We start from the raw sequence: 23176 nt of genomic DNA, 5'->3' as shown, positions 1-23176 counted from the left end.
AGCTCAAATTTCATGATGTGGCGCATAGCTTGTTTGGGGAAAATTTGGCTTTGGGAGTTGATGATGAATGATTGGGGTGGATGGTTTGTTTTAGTTCTATTTCTATCTTATCTTTCAATGCTTTGTTTTTCTTTATTGTAGTAAAATGTAGCAGGCTTTTGAGTCTGGTATGCAGGTATGTCATAGTAGCTAAGTGGCAAAGATAAATGTTATCGGGCTGTGTGCTCACTTGTTGCAAGTGGTGTAGATATGCCATTTGTATTTTCTAAGAAAGACTGGATGTCTTTACATTTCTCAGTTCTTAAAAGCAATTACTTGTTTCCTGCTAAACGATTAATAAAAAGAGTATACATGGGCAAATTTGTAAGGGATTCATTTGGTGGGATAGTATACAGCCACGATAGATGGGCTTCTCTGCCACAGAAGAATGACGATGCACCTTGTGATTAGGCAGTAGAGTTGGGCCGAACACCTCCTGTTTCAGTTCGTGCTAGAACTCTCGACCATCGCAAAAGTTTGGACCCAAACTCTGAACCCCATTTAAGTGTATGAAACACGAATTTGAAAGATCAAAAGTGCCCATTTTTGAAGGCTTATATGCTTGTAAGAGGTACATATCATTTGGTAGTGTACAGCTATGAGAGATGGGCTTCTCTGTCATAGAAGAACCACTACCTTGTGATTAGGCAGTAGATTTGGGCCGAATGCCCCCTGGTTCAGTTTGTGCTAGAACACTTGAACATCACAAAAGTTCAGACCCAAACTTCAAACCACATTTAAGTCTAAAGTCACGTACACGTGTTGTATGTCACCGCGTTCTCAGGTTTGGAATTTTTGGCCAACATTTGTGTGACCATGTGTATGCAAGACAAGTTTGAGCCAACATCCTTCAGAAAAAAATCCATGGTTTTGTTGTCGGAAAATCCGATCGCATTCCCATTTTGAAGGCTTATATGCAAGTTATTGGCCTTACAAAGGGTATGGGGGCCTAGGCACTGCCTTGGAGGACATGTATCAATGTACATTTAAAAAAAAAGATTATTTTTAACCACTTTCTGACCAGACTCCATATAACTGCAGGTTGGCTCTATTGCGCAAATCGCCGGAGGTGTATGTCGCTTTGTGCAATAGATACAGTAGGCATGCACACAGCACTGAAGTTGATGCGTGTGGCCGGTGGCCACGATATCTGCCTGCCACTCACGATCATTCCACAGAGAGCCAGAATGAAGATCTTTCAATGTAAACAAATAGCTTCCAGTTCTGTCAGCGGAGTAAAGAGTCATCTGTCCCTAGTGATTAGGAACAGGGATCTCTGTGTACTCCCAGTCAGTCCACTCCCCCCACAGTTAGAAACACCTCCCAGAGAACACATTTAATCCCTTCTTCACCCCCTAGTGTTAACCCCGTCCCTGCCAGTGACATTTATACAGTAATAGCACTGATCGCTGTATAGATGTCACTGGTCCCAAAAAAGTGTCAAAGTGTCTGATCTGTCCACCCCAATGTCGCAGTCTCGACAAAAATTGTTGATCACCACCATTACTAGTAAAAAATAAATAAATAAAAAATGCCATAAGTCTATCCCCAAATTTGTAGACACTATAACTTTTGTGCAAACCAATCAATATACGCTTAATGCGATATTATTTACCAAAAATATGTAGAAGAATAGATATTGGCCTAAACTGATGAAGAAAATTGTTTTTTTACATTTTACATTTTGGGGGGTATATTTACTAAAGCAAACATTTAAAAATATGGCGTTTTTCAAAATGGTCTGTCTTTTTTTGTTTATAGTGCAAAAAAAATAAAAAACGCACAGGTGATAAAATACCAGCAAAAAAAAGCTCTATTTGTAGGAAAAAAAGGACATGAATTATGTTTGGGTACAAGGTCGCATGACCACACAATTGTAAGTTGAAATGACGCAGTGCTGTATTGCAAAGAAAGGCCTAATCATTAAGGGGGTAAATTCTTCTCGGGCTGAAGTGGTTAAAGGAGCAGTTATTCTAATTATGCTTAAGGTGAAACAATAAAAATGAAAAATTCCTTTAAATATAGTGCGGGGGGGGGGGGGGGGGGTATCCCCTTAGTCTGTCTGTAAAGTGGTGCATCTGTACAGTGTATAGAACCTGCTGCAAAACTGACATATATAAAGATATAAAGAAAGAAAATTCCATTTAAATTGATTTTCCGTGCAAGCTTTCTTTGTTGTGTAAACAATTGCTTGGGGAGTCAGTCTGTATGACGAAGCCACAATTTAGGGCGCTCGACACAAGATATGAGATTTTTTAAATAAATTCTGGTGTCTCATTGGCAGACTTTGGGTGGGAATAGCAAATGTATGCACCACAGTGAGCAAGCCTTATGGGAAGAAGCCAAATTATAGTACACTCAGGCCAAGAATAACAATTCTTTTTTAGATAAAGTCAGTGACCTCATCATTATTACCCCTCCATGCTCATCCTCACTGGAGCCAACTTGGCAATACGCTGCAGCTGGGGGAACATGACTGCCAATTTGTTGTTCTCCCAGTGTTCTCCCCTCTCTGTTAGTTCATGTTACTCCTTTTCTCAACCTCAGAACCAACATCAGAATCAAGTAATGCCTGTGCATCGTCAACAAGCAAGTGGGTGATGCTATGTTTAAATAATTCAACTGACTCCTCCATGCATGATGCTGGGGCTATGGCAGAAGTATCTGTGGACAAGGAGGCAGAATAAACCGATCTGGCAGCTTTGGTGGACTGCGCACTAGTCTCAACTTGGGTGATAGAGGATTAGGAGGATGAGGATGGTTTAATCAGCCAGTCCACCATTTCCTCTGCATGCTCTGGCTGGATGGCATGGCCAACATCACTAAACAGAGACAAAGATGCCCGCCTTTTGCCTGTGGCATGGAAACATCCACCTCTCCTTGTTGGCCTCCCAGACATGATGGGTTATTGGGTTTGGCTTATTACCCAAATTTAATAGAAACTGGGAAGTGTGTGATTGAATGTACTTTATTGAACAAAAAGTGGTGTTTGGTGCGCTTTAAATTAAGGACTGATGCTGACAGAAATGTAAAATCTATAAAAATAAATAAATAAATAAATGACATCAGTGTCACAGTCAAAAAAACTGCGACTGGCAATTTAAAAAAAATGGGGGCAGGCAGAGAACAAAAAAAAAAAACACACAGCAGACAAAAAAATAAAAAAGGTTACAGCACTAAATGTTATGTAATGCCGTGTTAAAAAGTGCACTACACTAACACACTACACTAACACACTACACTGACACACTACACTATACTGACACACTAAAATACTGACTAGGGATTAGCTGAACACTCCCCAGATCGGTTCGCAGCAGAACATGCAAAAAGTTTGTTCGAACATGCGCAGACCATTAAAGTCTATGGGACACGAACGTTAAAAATCTAAAGTGCCAATTTTAAAGGCTTATATGCAAGTTATTGCCATAAAAAGTGTTTGGGGACCTGGGTCCTGCCCCAGGGGATATGTATCAATGCAAAAAAAAGTTTTTAAAACGGCCATTTTTTCTGGAGCAGTGATTTTAATAATGCTGAAACAATAAAAATGAACCTTTAAATATTGTGCCTGGGGGGTGTCTATAGTATGCCTGTAAATTGGCGCAGTTTTCACGTTTAGAACAGTGCCACAGCAAAATTAAATTTCTAAAGGAAAAATGTCATTCAAAAATGATTGCGGTTGTAATCTATTGTCGGGTCCCACCAATATAAATTAAAACCATTGAGAAAAACGGCATGGGTCCCCCCAGCCCATTACTAGGCCCTTTGGGTCTGGCATGGATATTAAGGGGAACCCCACACCCAAATTAAAAAAAAAATGGCGTGGGGGCTCCCCAGGCACTATATACTCTGGACAGAAGTATATATACTATGCGACCTGCCCTATATACTCTGCAAAAAATTGGGCCTTAGGTGTTAGTGGTAACAGAACACTTTAAGACCTCACAGTTACTCTTGGTGGGCGCAGGAACAGGCCCTGCTGTGAAATATTAGATCAAAAATTTTAATTGCATGCCCCTGTTAAACAGGGGCAGAAAAACTGGGCCTTGGGTGGTGGTGGTGGTGGTGCTATAACACTGTAAGCCTTCACAGTTACTCTTGGTGGGCGCAGGAACAGGCCCTGCTGTGAAATATTAGATCAAAAATTGTAATTACGTGCCCCTGTTAAACAGGGACAGAAAAATCGGGCCTTAGGCACTGGTGGTGGTGCCCTGAAACAAAAATGTTCTTAGAAGCTATCAACATGAACATTGAGGAGGAATAGGATAGTCATTCAGCATAACAGGATAGTCACTCGGCATAGGCAGTCTTCAAGGGAACTCACATTCATAGAAAAATTATTCGGTTACATCAGCATCAGGTACTTGGTAGCTGGTGATCCAAGACTGATTCATTTTTATGAAGGTGAGCCAATCAACTGAATCTGTGATTGGTTACAAAGCCTCCAGCAGCACTGAATGTGCATTCAGAAAGAATGCTGGATGCAATTACATATTGAGCAAGTTCTGGCCAGTGGTCCATCCTCAAGACCTAGTAACCCAGTGGATGGTCTGTTGGAAAGGTCTCCAAGTCTGGTCTTGCCCCTAGATATTTCTGCACTATGTAATGCAGACGCTGGCTATGGTTGCTTGAACCAATCAGACCTTGGTGCTAAGGACTGAAAAATTGACCAAAGGCATCACTCAGCCGGCCACCTTCTCCGCCACTCTTCCTCTGACTGAACAAAGCCTCAGCAACACGTGGTCCAGCACTAGGAAATTGTAACCTCTACCAGTTTCTTGTCCTTCTTAGGCACCCTCTCTCTCTAGGCTCTCGTTACTCCCGTCCTCAACCTGGGAACCAACATTGGCGCCTTCAAATCGCTGCACATCCTCCAGCAGCATGTACTTGACACTGTGGTCGAATAGTTCGGGGGACTCCTCTGTGCATGATGGTGGGGCTATAGTAGGAGTGACTGTGGACAAGGAGCCAGTGGAATAGGCCGCTTTGGCAGTTGCAGTGGAAGACAAACTACTCTGAGCCCAGGTGAAAGAGTATGAGGAGGATGAGGATGGCTTTGTTATCCACTCCACTGGCTGCACTGTATTGTGTAATGTGTACACCACCAGAAAAGTAGTAGCAAATGTACTATGACTGCACTGTATTGTGTACTGTGTACACCACCAGAAGTGTAGTAGAAACTGCATTATGGCTGCACTGTATTGTAAGGTGATCAGATTTTTAAAATTAAATCCAGGGACATATTTTTTTTACTAGTAATGGTGGCAATTAGCGACCCTCTGCCCATCACCGCCACTGCCCGCCTCACAGCCGGTCAAGTCTTACTCTCCGGGCCCCGGCTACTACTGGGTGAGAAGTGGAGGAAGATCATTTGGCCAGAGAAGGCAAGGAGATGGGCAGGTGGCTGGCCGGAACTTGAGCCAAGGCAGAAGAACATGCGAGCAATAGCGGAACGGGCATGCACCCGAAACTAAAGAAATATTCTCTCCCCTTTGACCAGCACATGATCATCGGAAAGGGGACAGATCATGAAAAAAATACACCCCACCCCTTAAGCTAGTAGGAGCGGCAGAGTGGGGGAAGTGCAATTCAGATTTTTTTTTTTATTCTGCACTGCCTGTCTTTCAAATTGCCCTAGCCCCTGTTCAAATGCAATCCGGGGACAAAACTGGGTACAGTCTTGGTTCGGGGACAGTGTCCTCAATCCAGGGACTGTCCCCGGAAACTGGGGATGTCTGGTCACCCTACTGTATTGTGTACTGTGTACACTACCAGAAGTGTAGTAGCAACTGCACTATGGTTGCACCGTATTGTGTACACCACCAGAAAAGTATTAGCAACTGCACTACGGTTGCACTGCATTATGTACACCATCAGAAAAGTAGTAGCAAATGCACTATGGCTGCACTGTATTGTGTACTGTGTACACCACCAGAAAAGTAGTAGCAACTCTAATATGGCTGCACTGTATTGTGTACTGTGTACTCCGACAGAAAAATAGTAGCAGCTGCACTATGGTTGCACTTTATAGTGTACTGTGTACACCACCTGAAAACTATCAGAACATTCACTATGGCTGTACTGTATTGTGTACCGTGTACACCTCCAGAAGTGTAGTAGCAACTGCACTACGACTGGACTGTATTGTGTACTGTGTACACCACCAGAAAAGTAGTAGCAACTGCACTAAGGCTGCACTGTATTGTGTAGTGTGTACACCACCAGAATAGTAGTAGCAACTACACTATGGCTGCACTGTATTGTGTACTATGTACACCACAAGAAAAGTAGTAGCAACTGCACTACAGCTGCACTGTATTGTGTACTGTGTATACCACCAGAAAAGTAGTAGCAACTGCACTATGGCTGAACTGTATTGTGTACTATTTACACCACCAGAAGTGTAGTAGCAACTGCACTACATCTGCACTGCATTATGTAGTATGTACACCACCAGAAGTGTAGTAGCAACTGCACTATGGCTGCACTGTATTGTATACTGTGCACACCACCAGAAAAGTAGTAGCAATTTCACTACGGCTGCACTGTATTGTATACCCCACCAGAAAAGTAGTAGCGACTGCACTACGGCTGCACTGTACTGTGTACCCCACCAGAAAAATAGTAGCAACTTCACTACGGTTGCACTGCATTGTGTACACCACCATCAAAGTAGTAGCAACTGCACTACGGCTGCACTGTATTGTGTACTGTGTACACCACCAGAAAAGTAATAGTAACTGCACTATGGCTGCACTGTATTGTGTACTGTGCACACCACCAGCAAAGTAGTAGCAACTGCACTATGGCTGCACTGTATTGCGTACTGTGTATGGCTGCACTGTATTGTGTATGCCATCAGAAAAGTAGTAGCAACTGCACTACGGCTGCACTGTATTGTATACAGTGTACACCACCAGAAGTGTAGTAGCAACTGCACTATGGCTGCACTGTATTGTGTACACCACCAGAAAAGTAATAGCAACTGCACTGCAGCTGCACTGTATTGTATACAGTGTACACCACCAGAAGTGTAGTAGCAATTGCACTACGGCTGCACTGTATTGTGTACACCACCAGAAAAGTAATAGCAACTGCACTGCAGCTGCACTGTATTGTATACAGTGTACACCACCAGAAGTGTAGTAGCAATTGCACTACGGCTGCACTGTATTGTGTACACCACCAGCAAAGTAGTATCAGCTGCACTACGGTTGCACTGTATTGTGTACACCAGAAAAGCAGTAGCAATTGCACTATGGCTGCACTGTATTGTGTACTGTGTACACCACCAGAAAAGTAGTAGCAACTGCACTATGGCTGCACTATGTACACCACCAGAAGTGTAGTAGCAACTGCACTACGGCTGCACTGTATTGTGTACTGTGTACACCACCAGAAAAGTAGTAGCAAATGTACTATGGCTGCACTGTATTGTATACACCACCAGAAAAGTAGTAGCAACTGTACTACGGCTGCACTGTACTGTGTACTGTGTAGACCGCCAGAAGTGTAGTAGCATCTGCACTGTATTGTGTAATGTGTAAATCACCAGAAGTATAGTAGAAACAGTACACCACAGAATGCACCGTAGATATAGACTACACTGGATGCAGAATACAGTGCACTTCTGAACTCTGCTCACTCTGTTTAACACACTCTTGAACTCTGTGCCCTTTTGAGCTCTTCAATCTGTATGTAGTGCACTCCTGAACCCTGCAATCTGTACCTAGTGATCTCCTGATTAGGGATGAGCCAACCCCCCCCCCCCCCCAGTTCGCACCAGAACCTGCCAATGGACCGAAAATTTGCACGAATTTTAGAACCCCATTAAATTCTATGGAACCCCATAGTTCGAAATCAAAAGTGCTCATTTTCAAGGCTAATATGCAAGTTAATGTCCTAAAAAGGGTTCAGCACTGATTTTAACCACTTAACCCCGAACCATTTTGCAGCTAAAGGACCAGGCTACTTTTTAGCGATTCGGCACTGCGTGGCTTTAACTGACAATTGCGCGGTCGTGTGACATGGCTCATAAACAAAATTGGCATCCTTTTTTTCCCACAAATAGAGCTTTGTTTTGGTGGTATTTTATCACCCCTGCGGTTTTTATTTTTTGCGCTATAAACAAAAAGAGAGCGACAATTTTGAAAAAAATTCAATATTTCTAAGGCCGCGTACACACGCGGGGACTGTTCGCCCAACTTTGTCCGTCAAAGGCCGCGTACACACGCGGGGACTGTTCGCTGAAACTGTCCGCTGAAACCAAGTTTCAGCGGACAGTCCGCTCGTGTGTGGGCTTTCAGCGGACAGTTTCAGCGAACAGTCCGCTGAACAAGGTTTTTCGGAAATTCCGAAAAACTGTCCGCTGAAACCTTGTTTCAGCGGACAGTCCCCGCGTGTGTAGGCTTGTTCGTCAAACAAAGTTGCGCGCATGCTCAGAAAGGATTTTCACGCCGAAAGTTATAATGCAGTGTATAGGACGTCGTATTTTTCCTCCCGTCGTACGTGCCGTTCACGTCATCGCGCACGGTTTCAGCAAACTGTTCATCCGTCGTGTGTGGCCATGTCCGTCCATGCTAATTTTGAGCGGACTGTTTGCCGAAACTGTTTGACGGACAAAGTTGGGCGAACAGTCCCCGCGTGTGTACGCGGCCAAACAGTTTCGGCAAACAGTCCGCTCAAAATTATCATGGACGCGGGGACTGTCCGCTGAAACAAGGTTTCAGCGGACAGTTTTTCGGAATTTCCAAAAAACCTTGTTCAGCGGACTGTTCGCTGAAACTGTCCGCTGAAAGCCCACACACGAGCGGACTGTCCGCTGAAACTTGGTTTCAGCGGACAGTTTCAGCGAACAGTCCCCGCGTGTGTACGCGGCCTTACTTTTTGCTATAATAAATATCCCCAAAAAATATATAAAAAAACTGTTTTTTTTCTCAGTTTAGGCGTATTCTTCTACATATTTTTGGTAAAAAAAAATCGCAATAAGCATTTATTGATTATTTTGCGCAAAAGTTATAGTGTCTACAAAATAGGGGATAGTTTTATGGCATTTTTATTAATAATTTTGTTTTACTAGTAATAGGTGCGATCAGCGATTTTTATTGTGACTGCGACATCATGGCGGACACGTCAGACAATTGTGACACATTTTTGGGACCATTGGCATTAATACAGCGATCAGTGCGATTAAAAATGCATTGATTACTGTAAAAATGTCACTGGCAGTGAAGGGGTTAACACTACGGGGCAGTGTAGCAGTTAAGTGTAAGTGTGTGTTTTTTTACTGTAGGGGGCGTGGCTTGGCGTGTGACATCACTGACGATCAGTGACAAGTTCACAAGGAAGCACAGGGAGAGGTTTGTTTACACTTACCTCTCCCCGTTCTTCAGCTCTGTGACCCAATTCCGGGGCACCAGCGGCGATCGGGTCCGCGGGTCCTCGCGGCCATGGTCACAGAGCTCAGGACCGGGTCGCGAGTGCACCGCCGGCAATATTTAACTTTTTTTCACTTTAACCACTTGCTTACTGGGCACTTAAACACCCTTCCTGCCCAGACCAATTTTCAGCTTTCGGTGCTCTCACAATTTGAATGACAATTACTCAGTCATGCAACACTGTACCCAAATGAATTTTTTGTCCTTTTTTTCCCACAAATAGAGCTTTCTTTTGGTGGTATTTGATCACCTCTGGGGTTTTTATTTTTTGCGCTATAAATAAAAAAAGACCGAAAATTTTGAAAAAAAAAACGCATATTTCTTTGTTTCTGTGACAGAATTATGCAAATTGTTAATTTTTCTTCATAAATTTTGGCCACAATTTATACTGCTACATATCTTTGGTAAAAATAACCCAAATTAGTGGATATTATTTGGTCTTTGTGAAAGTTAGAGAGTCTACAAGGTGTGGTGCGAATCGCACAAAATTGATCACATCTGATGTACTGGTGGCCTATCTCGCTTCTTGTGACCCGAACAAGTCAGGAAAGTACAAATACCCACCAAATTACCCCTTTTTGGAAAGTAGACATTCCAAGGTATTTAGTAAGAGGCATAGTGAGCTTTTTGATGTTGTCATTTTTTTCCCACAATTCTTTGCAAAATTAAGATTTTTCTTTTTTTTTTTTTCTCCACAAAATTGTCATTGTAATAGGTTATTTCTCTCACGTGGCATGTGTATACCACAAATAACACCCCCCAAAAAATTCTGCTACTCCTCCTGAGTATTACAATACCACATGTGTGTGACTTTTTCACAGCCTGGCCACATAGAGAGGCCCAACATGCAGGTAGCACCGTCATGTGTTCTAGGAACATAAATTACACATCTAACTTGTTGACTATTACACTTTTGAAGCACCAGGACAATGACACGTGACACTGATGACAGATGGCACTGATATGTGGCAATGATGACACTTATACGTGGCACTGATGACAGATGGCACTAATATGTGGCACTGATGACAGATGGCACTAATATGTGGCACTGATGACACGTGGCACTTATACGTGGCACTGATGACACGTGGCACTAATACGTGGCACTGAAGACACGTGGCACTAATACGTGGCACTGAAGACAGATGGCACTAATACGTGGCACTAATACGTGCCACCGATGACAGATGGCACTAATACATGGCACCGATGACGCGTGACACTGATGACAGATGGCACTGATAAGTGGCATTGATGACACGTGACACTGACAACAGATGGCCCGTGACACTGACAGGTGGCACTGATGACAAATGGCACTGATACGTGGCACTGATGACAGATGGCACTATGTGGCACTGATGACACGTGGCACTGATGACACGTGGCACTGATGACAGATGGCACTGATGACCGATGGTACTGACGACAGGTGGCACTGGGGGCAGGTAGCACTGGGGGCAGGTAGCACTGGGGTGGATGGCACTGGGGGCAGGTAGCACTGGGGTGGATGGCACTGGGGGCAGGTAGCACTGGGGTGGATGGCACTGGGGTGGATGGCACTGGGGCAGATGGCACTGCTGGGGGCGGATGGCACTGCTGGGGGCGGATGGCACTGCTGGGGGAGGATGGCACTTTTTATTTTATTTTTTTACTTTTTTTTTTTTTTTTACTACAGGCAGAACGGCTGCCGCTGCAGCCGTTCATCTCTCCCCTCTCACACTGTCTGTGCGAGGAGGGAGAGCGGCGCTGAGAGATGATCTCATATGTTTACATATGAGATCATCTCCCATTGGACATGACGATCACGCTGTAAACGGCCGCTGTGATTGGCCGTTTACAGCGATCTGTGTTTGCCTGTCCCCGGGGGACACGGCGAACACAGAACTTCCGCGATTCGCGCCCACGGCGGCGCGCATTGCGGAAGTAAACATCAGGACGTCCAGGGACGACCACCCAGACGAACGCGCCTGCTCTACGGCCGTCATTCGGCCATAGGGCGGGCGCGAGGTGGTTAAGCATCATTAACCCCCTAACCACCTTCAGACCGGACCATTTTGCTGGTAAATGACCAGAGGTCTTTTTACAATTTGGCACTGCGCTGCTTTAACTGGTAATTGCGCGGTCATGCAATGTTGTACCCAAACAAAATTTGCGTCCTTTTCTTCCCACAAATAGAGCTTTCTTTTGATGGTATTTGATTGCCTCTGCGATTTTTATTTTTTGCGATATAAACGTAAAAAGACCGCAAATTTTGAAAAAAAATGATATTTTCTACTTTTTGTTATTAGAAAAATCCAATAAACTCAATTTTAGTCATACATTTAGGCCAAAATGTATTCAGCCACATGTCTTTGGTAAAAAAAAAAGTCAATAATTGTATATTTATTGGTGTGCGCAAAAGTTGTCACATCTACAAACTAAGGTACGTTTTCTGGAATTTACGCAGCTTTTAGTTTACGACTGCCTATCTCATTTCTTGAGGTGCTAAAATGGCAGGGCAGTACAAAACCCCCCCAAATGACCCCATTTTGGAAAGTAGACACCCTAAGGAAATTGATAAGTGGCATGTTGAGCCCATTGAATATTTTATTTTTTTGCCTCAAGCGATTGAATAATGACAAAAAATAATTTTTTTTTTTTTTTTACACAAAGTTGTCACTAAATGATATATTTCTCACACATGCTATGGGCATATGTGAAATGACACCCCAAAATAAATTCTGCTGCTTCTCCTGAGTACGGGGATACCACATATGTGGGACTTTTTGGGAGCCTAGCCGCGTACGGGGCCCCGAAAACCAAGCACCGCCTTCAGGCTTTCTAAGGGCGTAAATTTTTGATTTCACTTCTCACTACCTATTACAGTTTTGAAGGCCATAAAATGCCAAGATGGCACAAAACCCCCACAAATGACCCCATTTTAGAAAGTAGACACCCCAAGCTATTTGCTGAGAGGCATTTTGAGTCCATGGAATATTTTATATTTTGCCACAAGTTGCGGGAAAATTACAAACTTTAATTATTATTTTTTTTTTTTTCACAAAGTTGTCACTAAATGATATATTGCTCACACATGCTAAGGGCATATGTGAAATGACACCCCAAAATAAATTCTGCTGCTTCTCCTGAGTACGGGGATACCACATATGTGGGACTTTTTGGGAGCCTAGCCACGTACGGGGCCCCGAAAACCAAGAACCGCCTTCAGGTTTTCTAAGGGCGTAAATATTTGACTTCACTCCTCACTACCTATTACAGTTTTGAAGGCCATAAAATGCCAAGATGGCACAAAACCCCCACAAATGACCCCATTTTAGAAAGTAGACACCCCAAGCTATTTGCTGAGAGGCATTTTGAGTCCATGGAATATTTTATATTTTGCCACAAGTTGCGGGAAAATTACAAACTTTTTTTTTTTTTTTTTTTTTCACAAAGTTGTCACTAAATGATATATTGCTCACGCATGCCATGGGCATATGTGAAATGACCCCCCAAAATAAATTCTGCTGCTTCTCCTGAGTACGGGGATACCACATATGTGGGACTTTTTGGGAGCCTAGCCGCGTACGGGACCCCGAAAACCAAGCACCGCCTTCAGGCTTTCTAAGGGCGTTACAGTTTTGAAGGCCATAAAATGCCAAGATGGCACAAACCCCCCCCAAATGACCCCATTTTGGAAAGTAGACACCCCTAAATTTAGGGGTACACTAGTGAGACTAGGTAATAAATGGCGGGTGCCCTGAAACTATAAAAAAAATAACTAACCAACCAGCGTCACCTGTAACAGTTATATGGTGATCACTGGTGAAAGGGTTAACTAGGGGGCAATCAGGGGGCTTTATGCGGTAGTATATGGGGGTCCCTGGCGCTATAAAAAGCTGCGGCGAACCTAAATACCTACCTGCCTAACTAGCGTCACCTGTGACACTAATACAGTGATCAGAAAAACGATCGCTTTTAGGCTGGGTTCACACTGGAGCGATATGGGAACGCCACGAATGCGCGGCGGGTTCCCGCATCGCATGCCTCCCGGCGGCAGTTCACACTGCCCTATGCGAACTGCTGGGAGTGTCAGTGAAATGTTAATGACACCCCCAGATCAGTTCGCATATCGCAGTGCGATCTGCAAACTCGGATCGCATGGTGTGAACACCCATGCGATCCGATTCTGCTGCGGACCAAAAAAAGGGTCCGGTGCGAGTTTGCGGCGGGTGCGGCGGGTGCGACACGAATTCAGCCATACTATCTGTATGGCTGAACTCGAATCGCACAGAGATCGGATGTGATTTGCACTGCAGTGCGGTGCGAATCACATTCGTTCTCATAAACCGCTGCAATGTGAACCCAGCCTTAGTGATACTGGCGAGGGGGGGTGATCACGGGGTTAAACCTTTATTGGGGGGGTTAGGGGGGCACATTAGAACTAAAGGGGGCTAACCCTAACTGCCCTAACAGTTATTACAGTCACAAATGACACCAATGCAAAAAAAAAAAAAAAGCAATTGGTGTCACTGTGACTGGGGGGGCAGGGGTAATTGGGGGGTGATCGGGGGGTAAAGGGGGGGTGTGAGTGTGCCTGGCATGTTCTACTGTGTAGTGTAGTGCTTGTGCAACTCACCGATGCTCTCTCCTCGGTGCCGGAACGAAAAATACCGACACGGAGGAGAGAATACATCACTTCCTCTCCTGTGTTTACATTACAGGAGAGGAAGTGATGTCACGGGACATTTTCATTCGTCGGGAGCGATCGCGAGGGGGTGGCCATGAATGAATGGCCGTCCCCTCGTCCGGGATCGCTCCCGAACGAATACCGACCGCCGCAGGCACCGGGCGAGGGCCCGATCGGGCCCCCGACCCGCGGGCAGGCAAGGACGTACATGTAAGCCCTTATGCCTGCCCGTGCCATTCTGTCGACGTACATCGTCGTGCGGCGGTCGGCAAGTGGTTAAGGACCGCCTCACACCGATATACGTCGGCAGAATGGCACAGCTGGGCACAAGCATGTACAGGTACGTTGCCCTTTAATAGACCAGCCGTGCCATTCTGCTGACGTATATCGGCGTGAGGCGGTCCTTAAGTGGTTAATGACGCTTAAAGTGAAAAAAAGTTAAATATTCCTTTAAATATCATGCCTGGGGAGTGTCTATAGTATGCCTGTGAAGTGGCACGTGTTTCCTGTGTTTAGAACAGTCCCTGCACAAAATGACATTTCTAACAGGAAAAAAGTCATTTAAAACTGCTTGCAGTTCTAATGTAATGTCTTGTCTGGTCCCGGCAATATGGATGAAAATCATTGAGAAAAATGGCATGGGTTTCCCCCCCCCCCCCACCCATTCGCAGCCCCTTTGGGTCTTGTATGGATATTAAGGGGAACCCCGTACCCAAATCAAAAAAAGGAAAGGTGTGGGTCCCCCAGGCCCTATATACTCAGAACAGCAGTATACAGGTGGTGCAAACAAGACAGGGACTGTGTAGGTTTGTTGTTAAGTAGAATCTGTTTGTAATTTTGAACTGGTACAGTGTAGCTCCAGTCACAAAAATCTATTTTTAAGCTTTTTGGAAAACATAGGGAAGGGTTATCACCCCTGATTTTCCATCTGTGCACCTCTTCAGAAGATTTCACCTCACTTTCTGTCCCAATGACCAATGTTTTTTGAAAATTTGTGGTTTTTAGTAAAACAAGGATTGGGATAAAACATCAGTGGAGAGGAGACACTTTTTTCCCCATATCAACTTCCCTTCCTAGCGGTAAATTTCATCTCACTTCCTGTTGCCTCCTTCCGTTTGCAAGTAGGAGACGTTTGTAAGTTGGATGTTTGAAAGTAGGGGCCTGCCCTATATGCTCTGCATAAATTTGGGCCTAAGGTGTTGGTGTTGCCACAACACTGTAAGCCCTCAAAGTGACTCTTGGTGGGCGCTGGAATGGACCCTGCTGTGAAATATTATATCAAGAATTGTAATTACATGCACCTGGTGAACAGGGGCACAAAAATTGGGCCTTAAGCACTGGTGCCACAACACTGCAACACCTCACAGAAACTCTAGTTGGAGAGCAGGAATGAGCCCTGCTGCAAAGTATTGGATCAAAAATTGTCATTACACACCCCTGTTAAACAGAGGCTGAACAATTGGGCCTTAGGCACTGGTGCTAGTGCCACAACACTGCAAACCCTCACAGATACTCTAGTTGGAGCGCAGGAATGAGCCCTGCTGCAAAGTATTGCATCAAAAATTGTAATTACACGCCCTTGTTAAACAGCGGCTGAAAAATTGGGCCTTAGCCACTGGTGGCGGCGCCCAGAACAAAAAATGTTCTTCCAAGCTATCAGCAGGATCATTGAGGAGAAAGAGGATAGTCAGTCAGCATAACAGGATAGTCACTCAGCATCAGCATAGGCAGTCTTGAAGGGATCTGACATTTCAAAAAAAAAATATTTGGTTACATCAGCTTCAGGTGCTTGGTAGCTGGTGGTGATCCAAGACTGATACATTTTTATAAGGGTCAGTCGATCAACCGAGTCAGTGGACAGGCACACCCTGTGATCGGTTACAAAGCCTCCAGCAGCACTGAATGTGCGTTCCGAAAGAACGCTGGATGCAGGACAGGCCAGTACCTCAATTGCATACCATGCAAGCTCTGGCCAGTGATCCATCCTCAAGACCCAGTAACCCAGAGGATTTTCGGTGGGAAAGGTGTCCAAGTCTGATCTTGCCCCTAGGTATTCCTGCACCATGTAAATCAGACGCTGGTGATGGTTGCTGGAACCGATCATACCTTGGGGCTGGGGACTAAAAAATTGTCTGAATGCATCGGTCAGACGGCCACCTTCTCCACCGCTCCTTCTGTTACTGACCAAAACCTCAGCAACACGTTGTCCAGGACCAGGTATTTGTAGCATACCAGTCTCTGGGAACGCGTTGCACAGACCTTTCTGCAAGGCCTCCCGAAGATGTGCTCTGCTCCCTCTGCGATGGCAAGATAAGGTCCGCAACCTTACCCTTGTACCGTGGATCAAGGAGAGTTACCAGCCAGTAATGATCCCTCTCATTGATCCGATGAGTACGAGGATCCTTCCGCAGGCTTTGCAGGATCAAGAAGGCCATGCAGCATAGGTTAGCTGAGGCCATTGGTCCGGAGTCCTCTGGATCACTAAGGACGACATGATCCGCAGCCACCTCCTCTCAGCCACGTACAAGTCCACGGGTTTCTTGGGACTGTAAATTATCCCTAAAAGACTGCTGCTGATGTTGAGTGCCAGGCTCCACCTACATGCTGACACAATCCTCCTCCTCTACCTCCTCGTCCTCTTCCTGTGTGATCGGTGGGCTAGCAAGAACACCTTCTGGATAAAGGGGGCATTGAGAGGCAAGGAAGTCTTCCCCTTCCTGCCTCAAGTGCCCTGTCCATTATTCCACGATGCGTGTGCTCCAACAGGTGAACAAGAGGGACAGTGTCACTGATGCATGCACTGTCACTGCTCACCATCCTCATGGCCTCCTCAAATGGTGATAGGACAGTGCATGCATCCCTGATCATGGCCCACTGGCACAGGAAAAAAACTGAGCTCCCCTGACCCTGTCCTGATGCCGTAGTCGCACAGGTACTCATTGATGGCCCTCTGCTGTGTGTGCAGCTGCTGCAGCATGGCCAACGTTGAGTTCCACCTGGTGGGCCTGTCACAGATTAGGCGGTTCTTGGGCAGGTTAAATTCCTTTTGGAGGTCAGCCAGCCACGCACTGGCATTATATGACTGGCGGAAATGCACACAGACTTTCCTGGCCTGCCTCTGGACATCCTGTAAGCCTGAGTACCTGCCCAAGAACTACTGCACCACCAAGTTAAGGACGTGAGCCAGACAGGGCACATGGGTCAGTTGTATCTGTCGGTGGGCAGAGAGGAGGTTGGTGCAATTGTCGCAAACCACCATTCCTGGCTTAAGCTGATGTGGCCTCAACCACCTCTCAGCCTGCCGCTGCAGAGCTGACAGAATCTCTGCCCCAGTGTGGCTCCTGTCCCCCAAGCACACCAGTGCAAGCACGGCATGCCATCTTTTTGCCTGCGTACTTGCGTAGCCCCTTGAACGCCTACAGAGCACCGCTGGTTCCAAAGACAAAGCACAGGAAGAGACCTTGGAAGAAGAAGAAGAGGAGGGGGTGGAGGAGAGAGGTGTGTCACAATCCCCAGTGGTAGCATTTTGGAGACGTGGTGGTTGAACAACCTCCAACACTACTGCACCTTGTCCTGCATCCTTCCCAGCTGCCAGAAGAGCACCAATGCACCGTGAAAGATAGGTAATGTCCTTGTCAATGCCTGCTGGACCATGAGTCAGCGGTAATATGCAAATTACATTGCCTTCCACATGCCGGTAGAGAGAGCCGGAATCGCCTTCCTTGAGAAAAAGTGACGTTTGGGAACCTGTCACTGAGGAACCGCACATTGCACAAACTCATTCTATTCATATTTTTGACATGTAAATGTTTTTGGATACATGATTTGTTATATTATGTGCCATTATTGCATGTATTGTCTGCCATGTACCTACTCAATCATGGCAAACAAATAAATACATGTTCATGTTTTACTTTGACTCCTTCGATTAGCTACAATATAGAGACCTCATTTAAAGTCCCGACCCTTTTTCTCTATATACTTGAATAGGGATGGAGATGCATGTTACCGTACATCTCATTTAAAGTCCCAAAAGCCCCCTCTATTGCAACTCATGGAAGGGGGGCAGAGTCTACCAACAGAAAAGGCAGCAGTTGAATTGCTAGCAATTTAGCCAATCTAGCATTCAACCGTTGAGCATGTGGATGGCTGGGAGTGAACTTCTTTCGACGGTCCAGCAGCTGGGGCAGGGAAATTTGCCTGGTACAATCGGACATCAGTGTAAGGCTAGCAGATTGCCCACAAGTACTTGGCTGTAACACACCTAATTCTACACCTTCATTCCTCTCAGTGCAGGTTTCAGAGCGGACTGAAGATATAGTGGGGTTGGAGATCCCATGTCACGTACCTGATGGTTGAGCCTACGGATGCAGGGAGTGGCTTCTCGTATACCTCTGGCTCAAGAACTCCTGGTAGAGCAGACAGATGTTCAGGAGCACAGAAGGGGCACAAGTACCTGGCAGGTCACAAATGCAAGGGCTGGTCTGGGCTCCGAGTAGCAGACGGGGAACCAGAAGCAGGCTGGAACCGGGATCAGCGGAGAGCAGGAGCAGCAGGAACACCGGAACAGAGGCAAAGGGTCTTGTAGATCAGGACACTAACAGATCTTCAAGCAGGCTGGGTTGGATGCTGGTAGGCAGGAACAGCACCAAGGCGGCAGGCAAGGTGTAGTCGGAGACAAGCCGGGTCATACACAGGTGGACTGGATAGGTACCAAGACAGCAGGCAGAAGAATATTCAAGACAAGCCGGGGTCAGTGACAGGCAGCAAACGGGGGTAATCAGAGGCAAGCTGGGTAACAAGTATCAGGTAACAAGTAAGGTATAGCAGAGGGGTCTCTCAGGAACGCTGTAGACCAGACAGCAGGGAGGCAAGGTGACAGGTCCCTTTAAATAGCCCCTTTGGCGCCAAGATCCGTCATACTGCTTGTCCGCCTGTGCGCATACGCACATGCTCGTGCGCGTTTGCATGGTCACATTATCATTAGCACGCACTCACGTGGGCCCATTACCGTTAGTGTGCACCCGCATGCACCCCACAGCGTTATCGCGCACCCGCGTGCGCCCGACAGCGATATCGCACGTACGCCCGACAGAGTTGGTGCTCACCTGCGTGCGTCCATATGCAATCGCGTGCGCCCACCTGCGTTAAAGTGCACTAGTGTGCGTCGGTTGGCTCTTCTGCTGGAGATTCTGCAAGTAAGATTTCTGAGAACAGCCAGGTGATCAGAACGTCCTTCTTGACATCCCAGCTGAAGAGCAACAAGGAGAGATCCACTGTGTTCTTTGGTGTGGGTCTTTTAGGTACGCTTGCCAATGAACTGCATGGCAGGTTGACGTATGTCTGGTCAAGCATGTGGTGCCCAAGCGGCTGATGTTTTGGCCACGTGAGATACGCTTGAAACATATGTTGCAAATAGCAGCGGTGCAATCTGATGCACTGGTCTCACAAAAGGCCCACATCAAAGAAATTTTGGAATAATGTGCAGAGGCAGCGCCCTGCACAGGCGGAGCTCTGCGGTGTGATGCAGTCGGTGGGCTGCCCTTAAGCTGGCCCCTGGAAGGCATCCTGCCTCATTGGAGATGTGCCTCCTCCTCCTCCTCTCTCCTATCAGGCACCCATGTGGAGTCAGTGATCTCATCATCCCCTCCCTCCTCACTGGAGCAAACCTGGCAGTATGCTGAAGATGGGGGAACATGACTGCCAGATTGCTGTCCTTCTTGGGCATCCCCTCTCTCTGGGCACACCTTCCTGCCTTCCTCTAGCTGGGTATCATCATCAGAGCCTTCAAAACGCTGGGCAACCTCATGCAGCATGTACCCAACACTGTGCTCAAACAGTTCGGGGGACTCCTCAAGAGAACATGTTGGGGCTAGGGAAGGAGTGACTGATGCTATTGAGACAAGGGAAGAGGCCGCATTGGCAGCTGCTTTGCCAGTACCCTGAGCCTGGGTGAGAGAGGATGAGGAGGATGAGGACGGCTTGGTCATCCACTCTACTAAGTCTTCAGCATGTTACGGCTCAACACGTCCAGCTGGCGAAAATAAGGACAGGCGTGTCCCATGTCCACATGCTGATGAGGATGCACCATGTCCATGACCAGCACTGTTGCCTCTAGACACAGAGCCTGCTTGCCCTCTTTTATTGGCTCGTGACTGTCTGCCTCTCCTTGTTCGCCTTCCAGACATAATATTGGCCTGCAGGGAGATTTAGCTGCACAAAGCTGGAACATATATATTGATTATACTGCAGCTAGCAGAATCAACTGCCTGCCTGTAGTATTATTACTATGAGAACATCAGCAATTTGGGTAGCTTTAAGTGCATACTGTGCAGATGACACAGTACACAGACTGTAATTACTGCAGCTGCCTGCGGTATAGGATCAGCATAACATCAGCAATAGGAGTAGCTTTAGGTGCACACTGTGCAGATGACACAATACACTGACTGTAATTGCTGCAGCTGCTTGCCTGTGGTATAGGATCAGAAGAACACAAGCAATTGGGGTAGCTTTAGGCGTACACTGTGCAGATGACACAATACACCGACTGTAATTACTGCAGCTGCCTGCCTGTGGTATAGGATCTGAAGAACACCAGCAATTGGGGTAGCTTTAGGTTCACACTGTGCAGATGACACAATACACCACCTGTAATTACTGGAGCTGCCTGTGGTATAGGATCAGCAGAACACAAGCAATTGAGGTAGCTTTAGGTGAAAACTGTGCTGATGACACAGTACACCGACTGTAATTGCTACAGCTGCCTGGGGATAGGATCAGCAGAACACCAGCAATCGGGGTAGCTTTAGGTGCACACTGTGCAGATTACCCAATACACTGACTGTAATTACTGCAGATGCCTGCCTGTGGTATAGGATCAGAAGAACACCAGCAATTGGGGTAGCTTTAGGCATACACTGTGCAGATGATACAATGCACCGACTGTAATTAATACAGCTGCTTGGCTGTGGTATAGGATCTGAAGAACACCAGCAATTGGGGTAGCTTTAGGTGCACACTGTGCAGATGACACAATACACCAACTGTAATTACTGGAGCTGCAGGCGGTATAGGATCAGCAGAACACCAGCAATTGGGGTAGCTTTAGGTGCAAACTTTGCAGATGGCACAGTGCACTGACTGTAATTGCTACAGCTGCCTGTGGATAGGATCAGCAGAACACCAGCAACTGGGGTAGCTTTAGGTGCACACTGTGCAGATGACACAATACACCGACTGTAATTACTGCAGCTGCCTGCCTGTGGTATAGGATCAGAAGAACACCAGCAATTGAAGTAGCTTTAGGCGTACACTGTGCAGATGACACAATACACCGACTGTAATTACTGCAGCTGCCTGCAGTATAGGATCAGCAGAACACCAGCAATTGGGGTAGCTTTAGGTTCAAACTTTGCAAATGACACAGTGCACTGACTGTAATTGCTACAGCTGCCTGCAGATAGGATCAGCAGAACACCAGCAATTGGGGTAGCTTTAGGTGTACACTGTGCAGATGACACAATACATTGACTGTAATTGCTGCAGCAGCTGCCTGTGGTATAGGATCAGCAGAACACCAGCAATTGGGGTAGATTTAGGTGTGTACTGTGCAGGTGGCACAATACGCTGCCTGTGGTATAGGAACAGCAGAACACAAGCATTTGGGGTAGCTTCAGCTATACACTGTGCAGGTGGCACAATACACCCACTGTAATTGCTACAGCTACCTGAGGTATAGGACCAGCAGAACACCCACAATCGGGGTAGTTTTAGCTGTACACTGTGCAGGTGGCAAAATACACTGACTGTAATTGCTACAGCTGCCTGAGGTATAGGACCAGCAGAACACCAGCAATTGTGGTAGCTTTAGGTGTACACTGTGCATGTGGCACAATACACCGACTGTAATTGCTGCAGCAGCTGCCTGTAGTATAGGATCAGAAGAACACCAGCAATTGGGGTAGCTTTAGGTGTACACTGTGCAGTTGGCTCAATACACCGACTGTAATTGCTACAGATGCCTGTGGTATAGGACCAGAAGAACACCAGCAATTGCGGTAGCTTTAGGTGTACACTGTGCAGGTGGCACAATACACAGACTGTAATTGCTGCAGCAGCTGCCTGTGGTATAGGATCAGAAGAACACCAGCAATTGCGGTAGCTTTAGGTGTACACTGTGCAGGTGGCACAATACACTGACTGTAATTGCAACAGCTTCAAAGGAAATTCAAAGACACTGTTTCTCCGTCTATCTCTCTCTCCACTGACGCAACACACTACACAAGGCCGCCACGACTTTGGTGCGAATGGCCCATAATGTTTGGAATTCGCCGAACGGGCGAACATCCGATGTTCGAGTCGAACATGGGTTCGACTCAAACACAAAGCTGATCCCTAGTCCTGATCTATTGCACTCAGTATGTAGTAGAATATTAATCTTTTCTCTTTGTATATAGCAAACTCCTAATCTCTGCACTCTGTATGTGGCTCATTTCTGAATTCTGCATGGTGTACACAGTGCGCTCCTGAACTCTGCATGCAGTGCACTTTTGAGCTCTTGACTCTGTATGAAGTGCAAACTTCAAACTCTGTACCTAGTGCTCTCCTAAACGTTACACTCTGTACGTAGGGTATTCCTGATTTTTGCACTTGGTACGTAGCATAATCTTAATCTTTGCACTTTCTATATAGCACACTCCTGATCTTTGCACTCTTTACACAGTACACTCATGAACACTGCACTCTGTACGTACTGCCCTCCTGAACTCTGCACTCTGTGCAGAGTGCACCAGTAGTATTTAATAATACCCCATTAAGACCCTCCCACTGTTAGGTGGTAGTAGTGTGGTTAAGTTCACATATTCACATATTCTGTGAGAAAAAACGTCCCGCCTATAGTATGTCTGCAGCAGAGGCGGCTCTAGGATTTGTGAGGCCTTAGGCAAAACTAAGACATGAGGCCCCACTCACGCCCGTTATGTGAAAAATAATGAAAGTGATCAATAAAAATAAACTATTAGTA

This window comes from Lithobates pipiens, unplaced genomic scaffold (genome assembly GCF_037356315.1).
Source record: "Lithobates pipiens isolate NorthernLeopardFrog02 unplaced genomic scaffold, aLitPip1_a1.2 Scaffold_13, whole genome shotgun sequence".
NCBI classification, from domain to species: domain Eukaryota; kingdom Metazoa; phylum Chordata; class Amphibia; order Anura; family Ranidae; genus Lithobates; species Lithobates pipiens.
The sequence above is the reverse complement of the archived record's forward strand: the minus strand, read 5'-3'. Positions refer to the sequence as shown.